The 27,495-nt window shown below is 38.4% G+C and overlaps 1 pseudogene; it reads right to left on the reverse strand.

Annotated features, from left to right (window-relative positions):
- Window positions 1-9,677: 9,677 nt before the first annotated feature.
- Window positions 9,678-27,495, reverse strand: part of LOC149192545 (uncharacterized) — a 122,093-nt pseudogene continuing 104,275 nt past the window's right edge.

The raw sequence follows: 27,495 nt of genomic DNA on the forward strand, positions 1-27,495 counted from the left end.
AAGGAGAAGAAAATGAAGAAAGATATTAAGCATGTGAATAACACCATGATCACCAAGAATCACTATCTAACAAATTCCTTGAAGATATCTCCTGAAAGAATGCAGGACAAAACTGATAAAAGAAGAAAGGACCCATATCACCTTTGAATGCATTGGAGATACAAAAGGTGAAAATAGCTGATTCCACTCCATATAAATGTTGTGATGGAGAATCCACCTAACAAAAGAGGCAATATTGAAGCAATATATGAATGAAGTCATGATGGGCTACTAGGTCAAAGCATGTAACCTAGAAAGTACTATGAAGCATCCATGAGGAGGATATTCCAAAGCATGGACAAGATGACAAAGGAGTAGCAAAGATGAAAAGAAAAACCCGATAGTCACTTTCCATGAAGTAATGACATGACAAACCAAGAAGGAAAGTGATCGATGGATGGTTCCCTACCTAGAAGATGTTCAATCGAATATTTCATGACATCAAGAAAGGGAGATCAAGTAGTTGAAGGACCCATGAAGAAGAAGTTGTTGATGAAGGAAACAGTCCCGAGTTAAGAGGGAGCTTTGACAAGTCCTTGATTAAGAGGGAGTTTTTGAATCACCCTTGATTACAAAGGAGTGACAATTGTGTTTTCCATTTCATGGGTCATGCACTAGAGTAGGACTAACAGTCATAAGTCTAGATGAAGGCCATGAATGGAAATGTAGACACAAGATAGAAACAACATTATTGTCTTCTCTTAGGAAGAAATAATGGGAGGATTAGGTAATCATATGGCATCTGATACTCTTTGAGGATATGTAGGGAATCCAAGACAAGAGTAGGCAAGAGGACCTCTATTCTTTGAGGGCTGGGAACCCAAGATAAGAATAGTCCTAGAAGGTCATACTCGGAGAACACTTGGGTGGTTATGTACCTTGAGAGATAGTGGTGAAGGTGTATATAAATCATTGGTCTCTCCAAAATTTTAGCTCATGGTTTTATAAAGAGATGGAGTTGTTAGTCAAGGCCTTTCACTATGACAATGCTAATGAACATGATTCTATAACAGATGGATTGCTAATCTGGTTTCTCTCATGTGAATTCTTCAATATTAAAAATTTCCAAACACCTCTTAATATTGTATGAATACCTTCCTAGTTAATATGGAGTGTTGGAGAAAATGTAACTAGGATCGGTCTTCATAAATGTAATTTTGATATTTGTACTTATTCAATAAAAGAAAATTTATTTTGATATTATTTGTTAATGAGTTTCTTGCTCACTAAAAATAGGACAAGCACATTTTGAAGTGCCTCTAGAGAGTGAAAGTCAAAATATAATTATGATAAGACTCTTTGAGGGCATGTTACGTCATGTAAGTCATCATACAATGTCATTGGAACACCTCCAATCATGGTCAAATCCTCTCCTAGCATTAGCGAAGTCTATAAGCAACAAAACAATGAATAAAAATGAATTATGAAGCAAATTGTCAAGTCGACGTTAAGGACAGTCATGTCGATTGGAAGAGGAGGGACAAACCTCTATTTATAGTGGTTGTCCACTCCTCATTCATGTACAATACAAGCTCTAAAATATGCAAGCAATAGAAGATAAGAAGGACGAATAAAATCCAAGGTAAAGGGTATGTTAGTGCAACGAATCAAGGAGGAAGAACATCGAAGGTATAGGGGACTTTCTATAGGGTTCAAATAGTCACACGTGAAAAAAAAATGAAGGTTTGACTGCGACCATAGCAGCAGAGAATAACAATCCAAGTATCATCATTGTTTGGGGTGGAATTTAAGGTCTACAAGGCCTCCCTATAGAGTGAAGGAGATACCCTCACAAATGAAGGAATCTGAGGAAGAAGAGGATTATTTCTAGGGCTAGAAATAGTCACGCGTGCAAGGTACAATAGGGGTATTACAACAAGCTAAATAGTCTCTTGTTTGGATAAGAGACCAAGCCTCCAAGGGCTCACAAGCCTAGTGAAGGAGTCAATCTCTCTAAGGTGAAAAAGACTCTACTTGGAAGACGAAGTGCTGGAAGACAAAGTGTTGCAAGAAGTGTCGGAAGATGTGTCGGAAGTGACAGTGCAAAAGAAGGAAGGATTTGAAATATGCTTGGATGATATCCTATTCAATGGTATAGGGTTTGGAAGTTTTCTAAATAAGAAGCTTCAATAAAAGAAATCTTACAAAGGGTTTTTCTCTCAAGAGTGGAGAGGGTTTGTCCCTGGTAGAGAGACAAATTTTGTGTTCTTGTTATTTTGTTTTGATAGGAGTTTTATGAAGCACACACATATGCATTAATAGGAAGAAGAAGAAGTATAAGCTAATAAAAAAAGTAAAAATACTTCACAAATTGTTATCAAGTCATAGAGAATCATCACAACACTACTTTGCCCTAGATTCTCTAACACTATGGTCAATGGGAACAAGACTGGTTTGTGTGGTCAACCTTCCAGTTCAATTCCTCCTCCTCCTTCTGAACCATTACAGATCAAGAAATATAATCTTGACATTATCATTTGACCACCTCCAAAAGGTGTGCTTCATAAATTAGCTTTTAATCCACAGGCTAAACATGCATAGAATTATAACATTGTTGAAGACATGGCTATGTCTCCTTCTGCAATGTCATCTCTTGAGGTGCTACAAAAATTTCCAACATAATGAAAGTTATTGTTGTCAGCCATTTGGGCTATTGATCCACAAGATTCTAATATAATTATCTTTGACCTTGAGAGTCATATAACTAGACTCCCACATCAACTGGCATTCCAAATTCTAGTTTTTGTCAAAACCATACGAGTGTTTCGTACTGTTGTTGATGAAGGAGATTCTACATGTATTTTTTTGATTTCTTGTTGGAAAGCTTTAGGTTCTCCAACCATCAATCAGTCACCTACCACTCTGAAAGCCTTTGATGGAAGAGGTTTTCATCCTTATGGAATCCTAAATGATCTACCCATAGAATTAGAGGGTAAAACGGTCGTGATCGAAGTTGAAGTTGTTGATTCTCAACTCGATTACAACCTTTTTCTTGGTTGAAGTTGGACCTATGCTCTATCAACGATGGTATCATCACTTTTCTAAATGATACAATTTCCTCACAAAGGGAAAATTATCAAAGTAGACCAGTTGTCTTACTACACTTTAGACCCTAAATCTATGGGTAACATACCTTTTGTTAGAAAAACAAATGCTATTTATGAGGCTGTTGGTGTTGGTTTTCTGAAAGAATCATCACCCATGGGGACCTTTTCACTCCCTCCACCTAACTTTCCCTCTAATTTTACTGAGGTTAACATTACTACATCAAGCACTATGGAACCATCTGATCCACAGATAGTGCCTTCAAAGACTGAGTTGTCCTCTTATGGAAATGAGATGCCTTTGAGCCCACTTGAATTGTCTTATCAGGCAGTTCAATTATTTTCCGACACATCATCTTCTGAGATTGATCCAGTGGATACAGTCAATGATGATTATTCTCATTTATCTTGGTTAGAATCAATTTCACTTCCTGATTTGTTCGACTATACGTTTCTAACCAACGAAAGTATTATGGAGGTCATGACTTTAGATAAAATGCCATGGAATGATTATCATCATCGTTCATCTTTTCTACTTGACCCTAATAAAATCGAGAATGATTTTTCAATTATGTTTTCGCCTGAGATTGTAGATAGTTCGGAATGGCCCATTTCATTTTTTTAGGTTGAATCTAAAAAGAATTTGGGAAATATATCTACAACGATTTCCATTGACATCTTAGTCAAACCAAGAATTATTGGAAATATTCACATAGGTGCTTCATGTTCATTTGAGGAGATTCAAATGTATAAATCCCTATTTCCATAGTTCCATGAAATGTTTAACTATTCCCATGAGGAAATGTCAGGAATTGACCCGAGAATTATTTTACAGAAGATCAAGACTTAACCAGATGAAAAACATATCAGAGAACGTTTACATCCTGTACATCCATGAAAGGTTGATGCGATTAAAGTTGAGGTCGAGAAATTTCTCAAAGAATGTTTCATCTACTTGGCTCCCTTGACTGATTGGGTGTCCAATATTGTACATGTTAACAAGAAGTAGGGAACCATTAGAGTATGCATCGATTAAATGGATATCAATAAGCCTTTTTCAAAGGACAACTCTCCTACCCCCTTCATCGATCAAATCATTGATGATTGTGCTGGAAATGAAATGTTTTCATTTATGGATAGATTTTCTGGATACAACCAAATCAACATACTCCTAGTTGATCAACATATAACCGTGTTCATCTATCCATGGGGTACTTTTTCCTATCAAAAACTCCCATTTGTTTGAAGAATGCTAGTGCATCTTTCCAACAAGCTATGTCTTACGCATTTCATGATATCAAGAATATTTTGCAACCTTATTTGGATGACTTTCCAGCTCACTCACTAAGATGGGAAGACCATCCAAAGAATTTGAGAGATATCTTTATTAGAAGTCATCACTACAATAAATCCTTGAATCCACACAAGTGTGTTTTTTGTGTGCAATCAGGTCAATTTCTAGGATTTTTCATTTCAAAGGAAGTCGTTCATGTTGATCCTCTCAAGGTTGAAACTATTATTAATTTTCCTCCTCTTTCCAATCTTCGTCAACTCCAAAGTTTGCAAGAGAAATAAAACTTTATATGTCAATTCATCCAAAACTATGCCAAGTTAACTAAAGGTTTTACTCAACTGTTGAAAAAGGGAATCTCATTTACTTGGGATGAAGTGGCTCAAAAGGAATTTGATGCACTTAAATATGTGTTGACCGATACACCATCGTTGCATCCTCCCGATTATCATCGAGACTACTTTTTTTACTTAGTTACATTCGACGACACTATTAGCATGGTTTTAGTTTAGGAAGATGAATTGAATGAAGAGCATGTGATATATTACCTAAACATAAATATGACCAAAACTAAAGCAAAATATGCAAATGTGGAGAAATTGGTCATGGCAGTCATTCAAGTTGTCCAATGTTTTTTTCACTACATTCTACTGCGCAAAACTACTGTAATTTTCGATTGCAACCTGATGGTTTATATTATTGTGAGACAATTGTTGGGGGGGAACTATTCTAAATGGATAGTTACCCTACAGGAATTCATTTTGTTATTCATAAAATCTAAATCAAAGGAATTGCTAATGTTTGCTGAATTATTGTGTGACTTTCCCCGTACTGAGACGACAACAGTGGCAGAGGATTCTCTTCCAAACAAATCTCTTTTTATTATCAATACTTTATATCCCTGGTATGGAGATATAATCATTTATCTTAGGCCCAAAAATTTCAGCCAGAACTCAGTCAAACTGATCATCGTCGTATTTGGTACCAATCCCAACAATACAATATTCTTGGTTATACAATATATCATTGTGGTGTTGATTCAATATTTAGACATTTTTTAACTCACGAGGAAGACAAAAAGGCATTAAATGGTTGTCATTATGGAGCTTGTGGCGATCATATGTCAGGGTTTGTAACTACTCAAAAGATCCTTCACGTAGGGTATTTCTGGTTGTCTATGTTTAAAGACTGTATAATTACTATATCGAAATGCCATAATTGTCAGATCTACAATCAAAAAATGCATATGCACCTAGATCCTCTTTACACAATTATTACTGTCAGTTCTTTTGCTAAATGGGGCATCGATTTCGTTACATGTAACCCTCTCTTGGTCAAGGGGCATGGGTATAATATCCTTGTTGTAGATTATTTCACAAAATGGGCCAAGGTGATGCCCACATATAAGGATGATGGTGAAACAACATCCATTTACATATTCAATCATGTGATTTCTAGTTTTTGAGTTCCACGAGCCATCGTCATGGACCATGGTATCCATTTTCGAAACTTTATGATGACCGATATTACTACGAAGCTAGGCTTGCGTCATGACAATTCTACTCCACATTACCCACAGGAGAATGGTCACGTAAAAGCCATTAACAAGGTTTAACCACCCTAATTTAATGGATTATCGAAATTCATAAACGAGATTGGTATCTAATGGTTTTTCTAACCTTATGGGCTTAATGTACCACAACAAAAAATTCGACGAATTTTACTCTTTTTTTAGAATAATTTTTGGCAGAAATCAAATCATGATTCATTTGATGACGTGTTTCGAACCAACCAGTGTGGTTCATCATCAGGACAAGTTGAAGAACCAGATCTGGTTGCAGTATAAATAGAGAGAGAAGGTTATCCAACGGCTATATTTGACCAAGAATGGCTATATTTGACCAGGAAATGGCTACATTAGATGGGGTAACCTTACAAGACCAATAGATATGGAAAGGGACCTATAATAAGTCAATAATTAATTAGTTACTTTTAATTCAACCAGGAAATGGATTTATTTATTTATTTTTTAATCTTCAAAGAATTATATTAATATTATGGTATGAAATAGTAAGAAGAAATATTAAATGAGAAATAATAATCTATTTAGTTAGTTAGTTCTATGACTTAATTGTTAGTCTAATAAACAATTTACTATATTTAGGGACCTATAATTAGTTTAAAATAATTAATTAGTTAGTTTTAATTAAACTAATAGACTTTTTTATTTAAATCTTCAAAGAATAATATTAAATAATATGAAGAAATAATAAATGAGTAATAATCAAATAACCTAATTAGTTAGATAGTTCTTTGACCTAATTCTTAGTTTAATAAAAAAATTAACTATATAGGTAATGTAGCAATTTCTAATAGAATCTAAATAAAAGAAAAAGGAAAAATATGATAATTTACAAGTAGTTAGTTAATTCGATTTATAATATTATTTATTATTCTCAAGGCTTATTTTTAATTCTTTCATCTATGATTAGGGATAACAGATTATGAAGAATCTTAGATTAAAATGAATAACTAAATTATAGAATAGAAACCAAAGAGAAGAAAGGGCCAAAGGGAAAAACAAACTAGAGGATGAGGGGGAAAGGACAACAAAAGGGGCGGGGGCGGGGGTGGCTAGGAGGAGAGGGTAGGGATCCAGCAACTGGTAATTTTCTAGCCATCGTCTCTTTTGAGATTTCTTGTCCTTTTTTCAATTTCTAAGGTTTCCCTATGTTTTTGATGATGAAATGGTGCAATATTGATAATAACATGGGCAATAATGTTTTTATTAATAATGGTTATAGTAGGCACCAAGGTCAAAAAGATTTCCTTAGAGCCAACAAGAATTCCTTGATCAAGAAAGACCCTAAATATCGTGTTTCAGGGGTTCATCTCCCTTTTATCTAGGGGACCACTGATAATATTGCGAGAATTATTAGGAAGCATAATGTTCCCTCAACCATTAGACCCCTTAACACATCCATAGCTCCCTTAGATCGGTAAAACACCCTGTTGAACCCAGGGACATGAAATGTGTCTATGTTATTCCTTGTTCATGTGGGACCCCCTATATTGATGAGACTGGTCGCTCTATCAATCAGTGGATTCATGAGCACTCAGCTGACATAACATGGGAGGACCCAATCTTCTACCCTGGAAGAACACACAGTAAAGACTAAGCATCACATATGCATTGAGGAGGTCCATGTTATTGCCAAGATTTCACCCTTTCATCATATGAAATTTAGGGAAGCCTTAGAAATTGAAAAAAAGCCCTAGCAATCTCAATAGAGACGATGATTAGAAAATTAGCAGCTGTTGGATCCCTGCCCTGTCCTCCTAGCCGTCCCCCCCCCCCCCTTTTTTTGTCCTTTCCCCCTCATCCTCTATTTTTTTTTCCCTTTGTCCCTTTCTTTTCTTTGGTTTTTATTCTATAATTTAGTTATTCATTTTAATCTAAGATTCTTCTTGATATGTTATCCCTAATCATAGATGAAAGAATTAAAAATAAGCCTTGAGAATAATAAATATAAATAAATAATATTATAAATCAAATTAATTAACTACTTGTAATATATCATAATTTTCCTTTGTACTTTATTTAGATTCTATTAGAAATTGCTACATTACCTATATAGTTAATTTTTTATTAAACTAAGAGTTAGGTGGAAGAACTAACTAACTAATTAGGTTATTTGATTATTACTCATTTATTATTTCTTCATATTATTTAATATTATTCCTTGAAGATTTAAATAAAAAAATCCATTAGTTTAATTAAAACTAGCTAATTAATTACTGACTTATTATAGGTCCCTTTCCATATCTCTTGGTCCTATAAGGTTACCCTATCTAATGTCACTATTTTCGGGTCAAATATAGTTGTTCCTGGTCAAATAGAGCCATTAGATAACCTACTCTTTCTAGTTATATTGCAGCCATGATCTGTTTCATCAACTTGTCCTGACGATGAACCACACTGGCTGGTTCGAAATGCGTCGACAAATGAATCATGATGTCATTTCCGCCGAAAACTATTCTCAAAATTTTTGATATGGATCGAAGAAGCCTAAATTCAATGAATTTTACTCCTTTCCACCTCATTTATGACATGGAAGCAATTTTACCCATTGAATGTGAAATATCGTCTTTGAAACTAGAAATTGAATTAGTACCAGCCACTTCATCCTAGGAAGAAATTTCCTGTACTTAGCACGACTCGATGAGAATCGTCGTGATGTTACATTAGCTAGTGAAGCCCAAAAGAATTAAGTTAAGGCACAATATGATCAAAATGTAAAATCTCGTTCATATGTAGAATGGGATTTAGTCTTGTTCTATGATAAAAAACACGATAAGTTAGGGGCTGGTAAATTCAAGCATATGTGGCGTGGCCCTTATGTTGTAAAACATGCATTGGAAAAAGGGGCCTATGAACTAGTTGTTATGATGAAATTCCTTTGGGAAAGAGCATAAATAGCCTTTACCTAAAGAAATATTATTCTTATATTGTTTAGTGAATAATTTGTATATTGTTGTACCATATTTTATGTGGCATTTTTTAGCAGTTTTTTTACGATTTTTTTGCTACTTCTCCTACTTATCTTGTGTTATACTTGATTTGCAGATATCGATGCTCCCTCAAACATACATTGGTTTTGCTGGTGGCGCTAGTCACAGTAATCAAAACTTATCTTCCACAGCCTGGGTAATTTATTTGCCCACATATGAGTTAGTTTATATTGATGAGATATTCCTTGGTCAAAAAACAAATAATATTCTAGAGTATAGCACAGTGATTGAAATATTATTTGATGCCATTTCATTTGGCATTCGTTGATTGATCGTTAGGTTATATTCACAACTCATAGTATTACATTTGAATGGTGTCTATTAAGTTAGAAGTGCTTTAATGTTAAGAATGATTTTGTGGATTTGTCTCTTGGAAAGAGACTTTGATTATATCGAGTATCAACATATTCCAAGAAATTTAAACACATTAACTAATGCATTAGCTAATTATGTGTTAAATTGGAATTCGTAAAACATCTGTAAATAAATCAATGCAATATTCATGCATATATTGTACAACATAGAATCAAATAGAAGTAGTAGCTTTCATTAGATAAATATTTATAAAGGGTGTGGGTTTTACAAAAAATGTTATCTAAAGACATGAGGCCTTGTGACCTTTATTTTCCGAACATGTCGATACATCATCAAAAATAAATAAAAAAATCTAGCCCTAAGACTAGTGACTATGCATGATGATGATCATGGTAGCATAGAACAACATGATATACTCATTGTAGCAAGCGACTAATAGGTTGGGGAACCCCCACATTGTGCCTCTTATAGAAGAGAGGCAAGTCATCTATCTTGACATCCGAGATGTCCACGGTCAACCTCTTAAGGTTTTGCTCTACTTCAATCAATGCCTCTACTGCGTCTGAGTTCGGCACCGCAAGAGCTACTGGCTGCTCTCCACCTCTATCATATCTCTGTAACTCTACTAGTTTCACTGGGGCCAAATCTGCATGATCATTTCAGATAATTAATATTGGATGCCAAAAAACAACAAAAAATTCAAAAACAACCAAAGTGTGAAGTTCTTCCCTAGATTTTCCCATTGCATCCCAACTGAAAATGGCATATCTAGATCACTTGTGTAATCCATTCATGCATATGGAAAATCTTCGATCATGATGATTTTATTTCCAGCCACCCAAAGAAATAAGAAGTATACTAGATTATTGGTCCATCACCACCTCTGTGGTGTGCCATTAGTGTGCCCCATTTCAGCTTGTGAGGCTCATGAGGTCCTCGTCTCTCTATAGCTACCTATGGAGCGAGAAGAGGAATTTTTTCTAGAGAAAATGAAATGAAAAAGGCACCATACCCAAAGTTTTTGAGTCTACCTGTTTTGACTCTAGTTAGTTTCCCTTCAGATTGACAACTACAACCTCGCTCAAGTTGAATATAGTAGGTTTCATGGCTTTCATTTGAGCCTTTGTGAGCAAATGAAGAGATACACTACCACATAGTCATGCAATAATGAACCTAATAGATTTCAAAAGAATCCTTGCTATGGTTTTGATGTCAATTCTCCCATCTTTGACAACATCTCCTTCATTGCAATGTTGTATCAGATAGGTGGCATTTGTTTCACCACCTCGCCTATGTCCATAAAGGGAGATTTCCACCCATAGCATGGAAGCCTAGATACGAAGTAAATATCATCAACATCAATAGGGAGCCTATGATCTCCAATTATGAAGCATTCTTCTTGAACATTCCACTTGCCCACCATCCACTCTAGCAAGTCTAGTTGGTCCTTCATGCCTGGGATAGTGAAAAGCTTGTACAAGCCATAGTTTATCAATGCCTTTATTGTCTCTGGATGATTTAGAGAAGCTATGTATTGTTCTTCATGTTCATTTTCTCTCCACTCCATTTTTATAGCTTAAAACCCTGCAAACAACATAGAAGATCATTAGAAAATATCATGTAAAAATTTGCAAGAAATTAGCGTGTTTCCTATTAAAACATTTGTGCCCTCAACACTGTGCGTAGCGAACTGAACAAATCAATGCATATGTGTGAATTTCTAGTCTTAGAAACTGTGCACATTGCGATTCTCAGTGTGAAAAATTTAGCCGATGTGCGCAGGCCCAATAAGGATTAAATGCACATATCGAGGGTGATTTTCAATTTGAAAACCCTCCTTAAGAAAACCAAATCCATAGTGAAATTATAAATGAAAACCGTGAAAACAAATATCTCATAGAGGTGATTTACCTGGACAAGATGGCTCGCAATTTTGTCCAACAGTTTTCCTAGAGTTTTCCTCTGAAGTTCTTGGTGAAAAATGAGCTCTATCAATCTCAAAGGGTAAAAGACACAAATGGTAAATTTTTTTTACTTTTTGGGTTTTTTATAAGTTTTTAGGCTTATTAAAATATTATTTTTTTCCTATTAGAATTTAAAATCCAAATTAGAATGTTTTTTCACTATGTTTTTTAGCAGTGATATGATTTTTGAGTTTCATTGTGCAAATCATAGGTTATTTACGAAAACAAAACATTTTGGCATTGAGTATATTTTTATCGCTTTTTCAAACTCGTTAAAACTTACAAAAAACGAAACCAACGAGTTATCTTTACCCCCATTTCATACTCCCTAAACATGAAAATATCGCCGAGTACTTGATTGTTCAAACTCGTAAAAGTAAATGAACAACCGTCTATTCAGTATAAGTTTACCCCTTTTACGGACTGAACTAGACTATTTATGAAAAAGGTATACGTTGACTAATCATGGTAAATAGAGTTCTCTCTTGAATTATTTTACACTTTTTTTAGCTTGAGGAACTCAATTTACGAAAAAGGACACTATGGAGTTTACTTATGTTTTTTTCCTGACTCCCTAAAACTAAAAAAAACTGAGCTTTACTTTCTCCGGGCTCGTTAAAATTTTACATTGAAAGAACTAAATGAGTTTTGTTTTTTGTGTCTTTTCAAACTATTTAAACATGAAAATGACATCGAGTTACCCCTTCACTGGACTTTTAAAAGTTAAATAATGTAGGACTCATTAAACATGACGAGACTGAACCACTCCTTCCTAGGGTTCATTAAAAATACTTCAAAGGACTCATCTGAAGGATGAGCTTACAGGACAAGCATATGTTATCCTTCTCAAGCTTGTAAAAAAAAAGAGGTACTTGCCACTAACGGTGGGTGAAAAGTGAGAAATAACCTTTGCTTTTTATTTTATCAAAGGTAGTATGTTGCTCCTTAACATGACACTCCATCACTTTTGTGTCTGGGTTGGGAAATCCATTTGCCTCTCAATTTTCCTATTGTACTGGCTACAACCACCCTCCAAAATTTTTCCTTAGCCTATTTTTGAGCTTTTGTACTAACCTTACACAACACTTTGTCTTTCTTCATCAAGTACTCAAGCTTCAAGTGTTTTCATCGCACAAAGGCAACCTGTCAATCGCAGTTGATCCATTCACCTCACAGGCTTCTCACCCAGACTTGGTCCAGCTGCAAGCTAAGTAGATTCCCCTTGAAAATTGTGAATTTCTTGAGGGAAACTGACCTTCCCTCCAGGAATTGGGCAATCCTCTCTGACAGCCTGTTGGGCTCCAAGATTACACAATCATGCCAGCCAACCCTCCCAGTAGGATTTGTGAAAATTTTCCCAGTAGCAGGCTGTTTAACCCAAGATTTGTACAAATCTGGGCAATAGTCAGTTGCTCTACCTAGAAATTTCCCAAACCTCCTGGGCAGTTAGCCTAGCTTTAAGCCAGGAATGCGCATTTTTCCCAAGCAGTTACATGCATGGACAATCCAGTTTACCAGTTCCACCCGAGACCGCGGAAACTTGACTTGCATTCATGCATGACTTGATATTCCCAGAATAGAAAGAGATAACATGAAAAAAGCATCCCATGATTTAGGGAGCTATTTTTAGCAGCTGGGGGTTACATGAAAAGTTGTTTTAGAAGTTTCCCTCTAAGTGTCACTTTTTCCTAGATTTGAGGCATGCACGTCATGAGACCAAAATTATTTATTCGACGCATAAAAGCTCATTCGTTCACATCGCTCTTTGAGCTCTGACATCCCATAGCACATCCAAAACTCTTTGACACATCCAGATCAACTATTCATGGGTAAGTGGCCTCAACTTGTCTTTTTCGACATTTCTATCTCTTTTTGTGTATTCACTTGTGTGAGAGTTGTTTGCTTGATTTCTTTGAACTCTTGCTGTCATTTACATGTATTATAGCTTGTCCTAGATCTATTTCGGTTTTATTTATATCTCACTATTGTCGCATGTATGTAACTGTTTTGCATGGACATTCGCCCAACACACAAACTGCCTCACCCACATGGATGTTAATTTGTTTGCTGAATCTTTCATTCATGTTCTATATGCACTATTTATCACTTTTTCTATCACTTAGTGTCGCCATGCATTCATTGTCTTACTTGCTTTTAGTTTCCCGTCGGCGAGTTGCACCAAACTTGGCCCAGGCTCTACCTCCACCAGGGATACATTGCGCAATCTGGGGAAGGAAGGCTCACCTTCCTCTCTAGATTTTTGAATTCTTTCTCAGCACTAGTCTCCAGGTCTATTTTGCATATTTTTGGAGCATAGTGGCTGCTTGGCCCAAGAAATTGTGCAAATCTGTCCCTAGGCTAGTAGTCCTTCCTAGCTGGAATTGCACATTGTGTAATCCTAGCAGCCAGTTGCCTGACTAGATTGCACATTTCACAGATCCAACAACTAATCTTGCCTCCCAAATAGCCCATATTACCTTTTACGTAGTTCTGGTAGCTAGTCACTCAGCCTCCCAGTAAAATTTGCACAATCTTACTCATCACTTCCTTCGGTATGTGTTGTGTCCTCCCCCGTATTTCCTTTGTTTTCACTGACATATTTCTTGACATGCACATTTCCTATTTCCATATCTTTCAGGTTTTCATTTGTCTCAATGGATTCCAAGAGAATGGGATCTTAAGACACTGATGGTATTGCAGCTGGAACAACAGTTGAGCAGGTGTCCTCTAGTCTGCCATTGTAGGAAGATACGAAGTTGTATCTAGACAAGGACATCAAACTGAAGTCACAAGAGGTTAATGAAGCATTCGCAGGAACTTTTGGGGAAGACCTTGAAGACCGTTAGGTGTACATAAACATTCAAAACTCTGACTTGTACCAGATTGCATGTAGATACCCCGTGTTCCCATGTAGGGACATGATTCACTGGATTGTCTCTCACACTGACCCCAAGACGATGAACTTGAGTAATGTCAGTGGGATGAAGCTTGCAACCTTCTAGGCATGAGATTACAATGAGATGTATTAGATGTCCGAGCCCATGAGTGTCATGACCCCTCCATTCAGCTTGCCCAACAGGAGAGCTCACTCCAAAGATATTATGAAGGATTTGGTAAAGGATACAACTCGCTTTAGCATGACACCCAGCCAGATCTACAAGACAAAGCTATTGAGGATGGCGTAGCAATGCTTTTTCATATTCGCATGTCGACTGAGTGGCCAAGCAAGCATTGAAATCTTTCCTTAGAGTTGGGTGATCACATTGGACCAACTGGATAGAGAAGGAAGACCATGCAACTGGTCTGACATACTGGTTCACTAGCTGAAGGAACAGGTTACGAAGGCTTGATAGTCACCCGAGGGTATGCATGCATTTATTTATATGTTCGCTTACATTCTAGATGTAGTATGTGCCCAACATGAGTTCCGAGGCTTGGATTGGACATGGTCATTGGTAAAGACTGTTGTGAACATGTATTTCAAGCTGTTGTCTAAATGCAACTTCAAAGGAGTGATCATATGGCTGTCCAACCATTTTGTCACCCCAGTGTACAAGTTGATATTTGAATAGGATCCACCCTGTATGTCAGATGAAGCAATGAAGTCATTGTTAGGCATTGCAGATTGGCATACCCCACAATTTGACACGTTCATTAGAGTGTTCAGTGCAGAGAAGTCTTCGCATTTTTTGCCAAAGTTCACCTTGGACATGCTTTTCATGCAGGAAGTAGGGTACCACATCTCAGTAGGATTGGCAGCTAGACTGCATCGGAAGAAGAAGGCACCTTGAATCACTCTTCCATTTTGGATTAGGTTATATGAGATCTGGAGTATCAAGAAATCAGATGTGGAAGCAGAATATATGAGTAAGTATTATTTTGACCTTTGAAGCTTCAACCTGTATGACCCATATTGCATTGTGAAGGATCATTGTGTGAGAGTTTAGTTCAACTGGATCCATGGGGCATGTCATTGGTTCGAGGACGATTCATGGAGGTACTGCTACAATTCCTTCAACCTATTGAAAAGTTTGGCTTCATTGTAGAGTGGTTAGTAGAGCAGCATGAAGCAACATCATGGAGAGCACCAACAGTAGCAGTGGTAGCAGTAGAACCAAGCATACCTATGCGGGACAAAGGGAAGAGGAAGATTGTGAACTATATGGAGGAGGAGAAAATCTGCAAGTTTTGAGTAGATCCACTTGTAGAACAAGCAGTTATGGCTATTCATGCGAAGAGGTAGCAATGTGACAAGTGCATTGCACGAAGGTAGAGGGATAAGAAGAGAATGGAAGAAGCAAAGAAGGAGTTGCATGAGTTGATGGACGGACTCCGGAGAGAACAAGAGTTGTGCCAATAGGAGAAGGAAGATCAACAGTAGCAGATTCAGCAAGGGGCACATCAAGTGTAGATAGACGAAGTAGCACCCGTACAAGTAGTTGATTCATTTGAACCGTTGGCATCGGGTGAATAGGGTGAACCATCACAGGGGCAAGAATTTTCTCATGAGATAGAACAGGCACTTGAACAGTTGGATGCAAATATGGAGCAACAGGACTTGGAACATGACACTGACCTCATGCCTCACCAAAAATAGGTCGAATCACCTACTTCATTGCATCATGATGATGAGCAAGTCTCAAATGACCAAGGAGGCACTGAGATCCTTGGTGGTCAACCTGAAGGACAGATGAACAACATCTCCTTTGATGAATATCATCACAGAGTCGTGCAGTCTTAGAGAGTATCGACTCCAGAGGGCCAAACATCCCTTGTGCAAGTTGAAGAACAAGTGATTGTGACTGATGTGCAAAGCATCTAGTTGCTTTGTCCGATGTAAATAGAATCTATGCCAAAGCCACTAGCTCAAGTGTTTATTTCCTCATAGTTGAGAATGAGAGAATGATGAAGGAACTACAGGTGGCCAATAAAGGAGGAGACTTGGTTATAATGTCCGCTCGCGCTGAAATGAAGAAGGCAATACTAGATGAAGTATTGCCCCTTCATGCAATTATGCAAGCATTGTACTCCAACTTTGGTACCATGCACCAAGCAGTCATCCATCTCCACGGGTGGCAGCAATGATGTGCGAGAAGAGCATGCATATTGAAGAACATACATGATGTTGTTGATAACATGCAAGCATGGATAATGAAGTACAAGGGATCCCCACTTCACTTGCCAAAGATGATGAAGGCCAATGTAGTCGAACTGCAAGCACGTCTTCAGAGTCAGATCTAGAACTATGAATACCTACCTCAACTCATCACTAGCATACATGCTTCCCATGCATGAGCATTCAAAAGAATGGATGTTATAGTGTACACTCATGCGATCCCATCACTTAAGACTCTCACCCTGGCAAAGGAAAAAAAGCAGGTCTGATAGAAGCTTGACTCATACTTCAATGAGTTGATGTGCGCCGCCACCAGCCTAGACTTGCCTATCAATGCAGATATCATGTGCAAGTACATTGTTGGTATGGCTACATTGAAGACAATGATGCAAATGCTCTCAGACGAGTTGGACAGAGGAGCCTGAGTAGTGTACCCAAATGCTATGGAGGCAAGGTTCAAGTTTCAGACAGATGTCAGAACTGAACACACGGACAGTATCAAGGACTACCAATATTGGCCTCAATATGTCACTTTTGATCAGCATGAGGATGTCGAACAATTAGACTTCTATGGTTGTCTAAGTCTGAATGATTTCTAGTTTGGCTTGTTCAAGCCATTGTTCACATGGGTACATGTGCATTGTAGTGTTGAGTCATGTCAAGTGTAAGTCGAGTCCCAATAGTGGATGTAACAGTCATAGAGCAAGTGAAGAGTCATTACAGTAGTTGAATGGTCACAAAGGGGAATGTTAAGGGTCACCCCACCCTTTGCTATAAATAGTCCCTCATAACTCATTGTATAGGCTTTTGGTCAGTCAAGCTTCTACTAAGATTATCTTGAAGAAGGCTTAGACAGTGTTGTAAAGCGTCTTGGCTTCTCCATTGCACGTAACTAGTACATCTCTTTGGAGGAGTAGGTGGATGTGGCTGTAACGTTCCACTGTTGGGGCTAGCAGGTTTACATGGATGTATTGTATGATTGAGACTTACACTTCTTTATATAATAAGAGCCAACACATTTTCATGCATATGTTGTTATTGTAGTTGGACTGCCTCCAGTTGCCTTAATGATATATATTGTTTAACATACATACTTGTGTATGAACTGATTCACATGCAATTATATGAATCTTGTTGTTAATGTTGTCACCATCCATGTCGGCTACTCTGCTCGACGTCAGACAGACCTTTCACATGAACCTTGTTGTAACAACCGTCGCACTCGTCTCAGACTAATCTGTGAGTGTTGTGTGTGTTATCTTACCTTGTATGATGTGACTGCCGCATCCAAGTGGACTACTCAGTCGGAAGTTGTGCATGTCCTTTTGTGTTGTGCGTTCCTAGCCAAGTTGGGACTGATCACTTTCAACTTGGAACTCACCTTCACCTTCTTCTCCCTTCGATGTGTTAGAACCTCTCATACACCTTCCTTGACTCACGGCATCAGTCACACCCTTTCCATTGACAGAGCTATCCTACTTTCTTCTGTGTGACATTGTGGTCAAGGCATTACCTTACAACCCACAGCTGGGACTCCTACACGGTCTGAGTTCTAATTGGGAATTCTTACCGAGGAGATCCCCTTGACATGTTGGCAGGTCTAGCACTGTCAACATTTCTGGTGCTAGAAGTAGGGCCTGATAACAAGCAGTGTCCTCTAATCCAGTTTTGAACCTTTGCATATCTTTCATGGAGTCTTGCACTCTTCTTCTCCCGAGGTGCTTTTTGAATCATGAAGATGTCGCCATCTCGGGGAAGCTTTTTGATCTGTTTTCCACTCACACGTATGATGGTGAAGGCGAAGTCGCTTGGCATGAGCACTTACATAACTTTCTTTCCATGATTCATGAGGAAGATGAGTTTTCTAACAAACAGGCAGTTTGTTGCTTGCATACACACTTCGGGAATCTCCATTTTGTTGGGTGCTCATCCTACCGGCTAACACCATGCATTCATTTGAGCACTGCTGTGATCTTATTGAAGACATGTTCTATCATTTTGATCTAGACCGTCTTGATCGGAAACTGTTAAAGCAGTGGAGAGCTCCACATGAATCCATTATCGATTTTTGGCGGCGCTTCCATGAACTGCAGTTTCAAGCTCTGAGGGGTGAGATGAAGTTTTCTTATCTTTGGGACCGGTTCAAGTATTACCTTAAGAAATCTACCCGTCCCAATAGGAATCTTGATATCAAGCCTCGCTCCACATTCTTTATTGATGGAACTATGCAATCTCATGTGGGAGTGGGCACCGTCTTAATTCACTGTCCACCTCCCTCTCATTCAGCAGCTCCAACACTGCCTAATGATGTTGAGGATCAAGCTCACACACCTGTTCATCCTTCATGCTCTCCCAACATCACTCCACTCAATTTTCATGTACATTTGGTTGTGATTCCTTCGAGTTCTCATATGCATTCTTTTCTTCGACCTCCATCTTCACACTTAGGTGTTCCTCCGGATGATGTTGTCTTGTGTTCATCCATTCCAGACTCTTGACTTGTTGTGAATGAGGAACAACCTACTGACAGAGTTGGTGTTGCACAACCAACATGCGCTATCATTCATGAAGAGTATGAATGGGAGCTTGAACATCAACACTCAGTGAGGGACAACTCCCTTTTGTCTAAGCCTCCTCCGTTTTTTCCTAACCTCTTTGGTGAACCTTCCATTCATGATTTTTCATGTGTGTCTTCATCCATGGATAAACCCATTGTTGGTAACTTGCAGGACTCACTGAATGTTATTCTATCATTCAACAACGGAGAGGATAAGTTAATCGTTTAAAATTCACTTGATCCTTCATCTGTCTTTTCTAGAAATACAGAGGATAAGTTCATTCACTTTTCATATACCCCTCTGTTTGATTCATCATATCATGAGGATGCCGAAGAACTCACTAATTTTTCTGATCATGTTGGCCGTTATCCATTTATTCCATTTTTTTATCACAATTATTAATCTATTGCAGTTGATCTCTCGAAGCCACCAATGTACGATGATCTGCCTGATGATGAATTCGAGACACTCGAGGCACTTCAACTCAAGCTAATGGTTATGTGAGGCCCTCGATCTCTTGGGTTAGTCTCACTTTTGATCATGAAAATGTTCAATCACCCAAGGCTCCTCATCACTCATATGTATGCATTGAAGATCCTTCTCACTCACAGATCACACTTCCTCCACTCTAACTGCATGATCCCATTGCTCATGCATTGGAGGAGTCTTACATTGCAAGCACTCGTTTAGGACACAAGTTGTCTTTGCTTCTTTTGTTTTATTGCTTGTCACAGTCAAGAGTGTGATTTTGCTTCAGAGTTGCACGCAGTGTCACACAACACCATGATAAGTCCACAGGCTATCAGCCATGGACTTGCACTCTCTTATGTCCTGTGGGTTCTTTGAAACATGAAGTGTGGTTGTATTCATTGTTATATCTTTCTTGCTTGTTGGTTCGCACCACTAGGTTGCTCGCAGACCAAGCCTTCAACAACATTGGTCTACTAATGTGCCAACGGCTCCATTTCTTTCAGTTGTTTTCTTGAATGCTTGTTTTCTTATATTCTTTGTTTTCTTGTTTGTATGCTTGCTTGTTTGCATACTTGCTTTGCTTTCACTTTTGCTTCTGCTTTTTCTTTGCTTTTATGTTTGTTAGCTCGTTTGTTTCGTTTGTAGGTTAGTCTTGCATGAAACCATGTATGACTCTTGAAGCAAGCTGGGTAAAGTATAAGAGGGCTTGTATAGCTATTACTACTTGGTTATCTATCATCTTGCCTCTGTGTGGTGAGCTTGTTACTTTTAGTCCATGATACATCGAAGGAAAATATGTATTGTTCGAAGTGAACCTTGGTGAAAATGCAATTCTTGAGCGCCAACTAGTGTTACCTTCTCTAGTTAGTTGTTTTTGGGTTAACCCTTCTCAGCTCAGTCAAGTAGAGTAAGGTGAGGGGGAAAACCTTAATAGGCACGTTAGAGATACAATAAACTACTTCTCTACTGGAACAACCTCTTCTGATCTCAATAAGTTGGCATCCCTCTTCCGCCTATGAAATGAATAAGTTCTATGCACAGTGAAAATAAAATTGAAAAAATGAAAAGTAAAAAAATTCAAAATGAAAATAAAAAAGGCGAAAGAAGAGAAAGGCTTCCTGCACAGGAAGGTGATGCAAGTAACTTCGACGGGGTATTGACCAGGCTCGCTAGCAGTGGAGCCATGCTTGTGTTCATATGTGACTCCACCAGGTAGGGAAAATTTTAAGAACCCCCCCAAATTTACATGTATAATAAATGGGCGAATATCCATGGTATATAGGAAAAATGGAAGGCGATTTTATCAATAATATGATATGTATATATAATTTTTTGGCGAATCTCTCACCAGGCATGGCGAATATTTTACTCAATTATAAAATCTTGTGTTTATTGAATACACAAATGAAATCATTGCATTTCTTTAAAATATCTTTTGAAATCAAAATTACTGAAATTACATATCGATAACCTAATGGGTGTAGGATAAAATTCACCCGTGCCATTCACAGAAAGCATGAGAAAAACCTAATACTATATATAAAACCAAGAAAAAATCAAATTCATCACTTGTAGGGACCTCGTAACCACCTTGCCAATTCACAAGTATGTTCCTGTTTGTAATTAGAAAAATTACCCAAATTACAATCTGTTTACTCCAACATATGTTGGAAAGTTATAGAAGGATGACTAGTGCAATCAATCCTTTCCTTTTAGCCCTGTATTTGTTTCAGTTTAAAACAGAAGTATACAAATATACTTGTCCAATGTCTATGCTTTAACCATTCACCTTAAGATGTTTTTACAATATAATTTCTTAAGTCTATTTAATATCTTCATTATCATAAAAACCAACCTATATCCATCTTAACTCCACATCTACCACTCTTAGGGGGATGAAATCTATTTATCCCTCTAAGCACTTGGTAGACCCAGAATTAAGATGGATCTAAGATGATAGAATTTCCCCTTTAAATAGTCTATGCTCACATGAATACCATGGTATTACCATGGGTCAATACCATGGGTTATCATAAACCTGGAGCTTAAAAATTACTATTAGTAACTTATAAAAATTAATAAAATTAATAGTTGATTTTTATTTTATTTTTTATTTTAACCAAGCTAAAATGTTTAACATACATTAAATTACAACATTGATACCTCTCGGGGGTTAGTAGATCCAGAGTAAAGATGGATCTATGATGGTTTAATTCCCCCATTTAAATAGGCTACATTGCAGGTGAATACCATGGGTCAATACCATGTGCCATTTTTATTTTTATTAATACTAATATTAGGGTTAATAATATTTTTTTGCATGGTATTAATAACAATCTAGTCCATGGTATTTGTCCCATAGTATTTTGCCCATAGGTTTCACCTAAATATAATGCATTTTTTTAGTGTTCGTAAATATAAGGTGACTTATGGAGTAAATATATAAAAAATGTTTTATTTGTTTACCATACCTCTCGTTTATTTATATTTTTATTAATTTACCATACCTATTTTACAAATATGGTATTTGACCCATAGGATTCACTTAAATAAGACCTCTTTCTTGAGCCTTCATAAATAGAACGAGGGTTATGGACTAAATATAAAAAGAGGTTTTATTTATTGACCATGCGTCTAGCTTATTTATATTTTTATTTATTTACCATACCTTTTGAGTAAGTATAAAAAGACGTTTTATTTATTTACCATACCTCCACTTTACTTATATTTTTATTTGTTTACACCCTTGCATGTATATAAGGTGACTTATGGAGGAAATATAAAAAATGTTTTATTTATTTACCATAGCTCTCATTTATTTATATTTTTATTAATTTACCATACCTCTTTTATAAATATGGTATTTGGGCCTTTCGCCCATAGGATTCACTTAAATAAAACCTATTCTTGAAAATGGGCGAATGGATTCACTTAAATAAAACCTATTCTTGAAAATAGGTGAATGGAAGGTTGTAAGTCCTAATTTCAAGGGCTAAATTTACCTTTTTTACCCTCTCCCTTAAAATAAGGTGGGCTATTTGAGGTGATTTGTAAAAATGTACTATGATACAAAATATTCGCCCACTAAAAATTAAAAACCCCTTAATTTCACCAAAGGGTGAACATTGGCCCCTAAAATTTTCTATGCCACCAGGGTACTGTCCAGGCCTACTGGTAGTGAAGCAACACTAGAGATGAAACTAAGACTCTGACGACTATACTGCTTGTGCACCTATATACCCCTGTCTAGGCATACTGGCAGTGGAGCAACACCAGAGATGAAACTACGACTCTGACGACTATACTGCTTGTGCATACCCCTCAACCCCAATCGAAACAATTGTATTGCCTTGGCTTGGAATGTGTGTCAATCGACCAAGAGTCTAGTAGATTCTACATCTTACAATCAAGTTAGTGAGTAACCAAGATGAGATGAGAACTAAACAATACTTCCGGAGGTGTTAGACTTGATTTTCATGAACAAGGTCCATTCAGAGAGCCAGAGTTCTACCAGTGTGTCGCCAAGTGTTGTAGCGGCTACAACCACCCTCCAAAATTTTTCCTTAGCCTGTTTTGGAGCCTCCCTACCAACCTTACATAACAATTTGTCTTGCTTTGTCAAGTACTCAAGCTTCAAGTGATTTCCTCGCACAAAGGCAACCTGTCGATCATATTTGATCCATTCCCCTCACACACTACTCACTCGGACTTGGTCTAACTGCAGGCTGAGCAGATTCCCCTTGAAAATTGTACATTTTTGGAGGGAAACCAGCCTTCCCTCCAAGAATTGCGCAATCCTCTCTAACAACCTGTTGGGCTTCAGGATTGCGCAATCCTACCAGCCAACCCTCCCAGCAATATTTGCACAAATTTTCCCAGCAACATGCTGTTCAGGCCAAGATTTGTGCAAATATGGGCAACAATCAACTTCTCTACCCAGAAATTATGAAAACCTCCTAGGTAGTTTGCCCAGCTCCCAGCCAAGAGTGTGCATCTTTCCTAACTAGTTGAGCACTTGCATGCATGGACAATCCGGTTGACCAATTCCACTCAAGACCGAGGAAAATTGACTTGCATGCATGCATGACTTGATCTTCCTAGAATAGAAAGAGACGACATGCAAAAGGCATCCCATGATTTACGGAGCTATTTTTAGTAGCCGGGGGTTACATGCAAATTTATTTTAGAAGTTTCCCTCCAAGTGTCGCTTTTCCATATATTTGTGGCATGCGTGTCATGAGACCAAACTTATTTATTCAACACATTAGATCTCATTCATTCACATCAATCTTGGAGCTCTGACATCCCATAGCACATCTAGGACTCTTCGACACATCCGACTCAGCTATTCATAGGTAAGTGGCCTCAACTTGTCTTTTTCAACATTTCTGTCACTTTTTGTGTATTCGCTTGTGTGAGTGTTGTTTGCTTGATTTATTTGAATGCCTGTTGTTGTTTACATGTATTATAGCTTTTCCTAGCTCTATTTCAGTTTTTGTTGCTATCTCACTGTTGTCGCATGCATGAAACTGTTTTGCACGGATGTTCGCCCAACTGGAAAACTGCCTCACCCACATGCATGTTGATCTGTTTGTTGAATATTTCGTTCATTTTTTGCATGCATTGTATATCACTTTTGTTGTCACTTAGTTTCGCCATGCATTCATTGTCTTACTTTATTTCAGTTGCCCGTCAGTGAGTCGGGCCAACCTTAGCCTGGAATTTGCCTTGACCAAGGCTGCATTGCTCAATCTGGGAAGGAAGGCTCACCTTCCTCTCTAGATTTGTACATTCTTGCCTAGAACTAGCCTCTAGGTCTATTTTGCACATTTATGGAGGACAGTGGCTACTTCCCCCAAGAAATTGCGCAAATCTGTCCTTGGGCCAATAGTCTTTCCTAGCTGGGATTGCACATTGCACAATCCCAGCAGCCAGCTGCCTAACTAGATTGCACATTTCGTAGATCCAGCAAACAATTCACCTCCCAGACATCCCAGACTACCTTTTGCATATTTCTAGCATCCAGTCACTCAGCCTCCTAGTAAAATTTGCACAATCTTGCTCATGAGTTCCCCAGGCATGTGCTGTGTCCTTCCCCAGATTTGCTTTGTTTTCACTAACATATTTCTTGCCATGCATGTTGGTTGTTTCCAGATCTTTTCAGTGTTCATATATCTCAATCGCTTCCAAGAGAACATGATCTCAGGACACTAATGGTGTTGCATTTGAGCAGGTGTCCTATAGTCTGCCAATCTACGAAGATACAAAGTTGTATCTAGACAAGGACATCAAACTGAAGTGGCAAGAGGTTAATGAAGCATTCGCAAGAAATTTTGGGGAAGACCTCGAAGACTATCAGGTGTACTTAAACATTCAAAAGTCTAGCTTGTACGGGATTGCATGTAGACACCCCATGTTCCCATGTGCAGACATGATTTACTGGATCATCTCTGAGACTGACCCCGAGACAATGACCTTGAGTAGTGTTAGTGGGATGAAGCTTGCAACCTTCTGGGCATGAGATTACGACAAGATGTATCAGATGTCCGAGCACATGACTGTCATGACCCCTTTATTCAGCTTTCCCAACAACAGAGCTCATTGTAGAGACATTCTGAAGGATTGGATAAAGGAGCTAGCTTTCTTCAGGATGAAACCCGACTAGATCTATAGGACAAAGATATTGAGGAAGGTGTACCAATAATTAGCCATATTCACATGTCGACTGAGTGGCCAAGAAAGCACTAAAACCTTTCCTCAGAGTTTGGTGATCACATTGGACCAACTGGCTAGAGAAGGAAGACCATGAAACTAGATCACCAGCTTAAGGAACAAGTTACGAAGTCTTGACAGTCACCCGAGGGTATGCATGTAGAGATTTATATGTTTGCTTACATTCTAGATGAATTTTGTGCCCGACATGAGTTCCCGGGATTGGAGTGGGCATGGTCACCAACATAGACTATTGTGAACATGTATTTCAAGCTGTTGTCTGAATGCAGCTTCATAGGAGTGATCATACGGCTGTCCGACCATTTCTTCACCCCAGTGTACAAGTTGATATTCAAACAGGATCCACCCTGCATGTGAGAGGAAGCATTGAAGACATTGCTAGGAATTGCAGATTGTTATGCCCCACCATCTGGAATGTTCATCTAAGTGTTCAGTGCGGAGAAGTCTCTGCATGTTCTGCCAAAGTTCGCCTTGGACATGCTTGTGATGCAGAAAGTAGTGTACCACATCTCGGCAGGATTGATAGCTACACTACAGCAGAAGAAGAAGGCATCTTTTCCTGCTCTTCCATTGTTGATTGGATTATACAAGATCCAGAGTATCAATCAAGTGGATGTTGAAGTAGAACAGATGAGGAAGTATCCTTTCGACCTCTGAAGCTTCAAATCATATGACCCATATTGCATTGTGAAGGATTACTGCACAAAATTTTAGTTCAATTTGATCCATGGGGCATGTCATTGGGCCGAGGAGGATTTATGGAGGTATTGCTAAAATTCCTCTGGACCCAATGAACAGGTTGGCTTCACTGTGGAGTGGTTAGCAAATAAGCATGAAGCAACATCACGAAGAGAACCAATAGTAGCAACAGTAGCAGAGCCAGCAAAGCTAAGCATACCTATGTGTGAAAAAGGGAAGAGGAAGATTGTCAACCACATGGAGGAGGAGAAAAGCTACAAGTTTCAAGTAGATTCACTTGTAGAACAAGAAGCTATGGCTATTCAGGAGAAGAGGCAATAGCAGGAAAAGTGCATCGCGCGAAGGCAGAGGGATAAGAAGAGAATGGAAAAAGAAGAGAAGGAGTTGCATGAGTTGAAGGAGAAACTCCAGAGAGAACAAGAGTTGCGCCAATAAGAGAAGGAAGTGCAGCAACAATAGATTCAGTAGGGGGCGCATCACATGTAGACAGATGAAGCAACATCCATACAAGTAGTTGATTCATCTGAACAACTAGCATCAGGCGAACAGGGTTAACCATCACAAGGGAAAGACTTTGCTCATGAGATAGAACAGTCACTTGAACAGTTGGATGCAGACATGGAGCAGCAAGAGTTGGAACAAGAAACTGACCTCATGCCTCACCACAAAGAGGTCGACTCACTCACTTCATTGCATCCGGATGATGAGAAAGTCTCGAATAACCAAGGAGGCACTAAGATCCTTGGTGGTCAACCAGAAGCAGAGATGCACAACATCTCCTTTGATGAATGTCATCACAGAATTGTGCAGTCTTAGAGAGTACCAACTCTGGAGGACCAAACATCCCCTACGCAAGTTGAAGAACAAGTGATCGTGACTGATGTGCACAAGAATCCAGCTTCTTTGGCTGATGCAACTAGAGTCAATGATGAATTCACTAGCTCAAGTGTTTGTTTCCTCATAACTGAGAATGAGCGAATGGTGAAGGAAATACATGTGGCCAAGAAAGGATGAGAGTTGGTGACAATGTGCACTTGAGCTGAATTGAAGAAGGCAATATTAGATGAAGTATTGTCCCTTGATACAGTTATGCGATCATTGTACTCCAAGTTTGGTACTGTGCACCAAGTAGTCGTCCATATCCATGGGTGGAAGCAATTATGTACGAGAAGAGCATGCATCTGGAAGAACATACATGTTGTTGTTGATAACATGCAAGCATGGACAATGAATTACAAGGGGGCCCCGCTTCACTTGCCAAAGATGATGAGGGCCAATGCGGTTGAACTGCAAGCACATCTCTGGAGTCAGATTTGGAACTATGAAGACCTACCTCAACTCATCACTAGCATACAGAATTCCCATGCATCAATATTCAAAAGCATGGATGTTATAGTGCACACTCATGCGATCCCATCACTTGGGACTCACCCAGGTGAAGACAAAGAAGCAGGTGTAACAAGAGTTTGACTCATACTTTGACGAGTTGATGCGCACTGCCACCAGCCTAGACATGCCTATTAGTACAGACATCATGCACAAGTATGTTGCTGGTCTGGGCACATTGAAGACAATGATGCACATGCTCTCAGAAGAGTTGGACAGAGGAGCCTAAGCAGTGTACCCAGATGCTATGGAGGCAAGGTTCAGGTTTCATATGGATGTCACAGAACACATAGACACTATCAAGGAC

This window comes from Pinus tabuliformis, chromosome 2_2 (assembly GCF_031772625.1).
Source record: "Pinus tabuliformis cultivar Carrire ecotype Pingquan chromosome 2_2, CPIR1, whole genome shotgun sequence".
NCBI classification, from domain to species: domain Eukaryota; kingdom Viridiplantae; phylum Streptophyta; class Pinopsida; order Pinales; family Pinaceae; genus Pinus; species Pinus tabuliformis.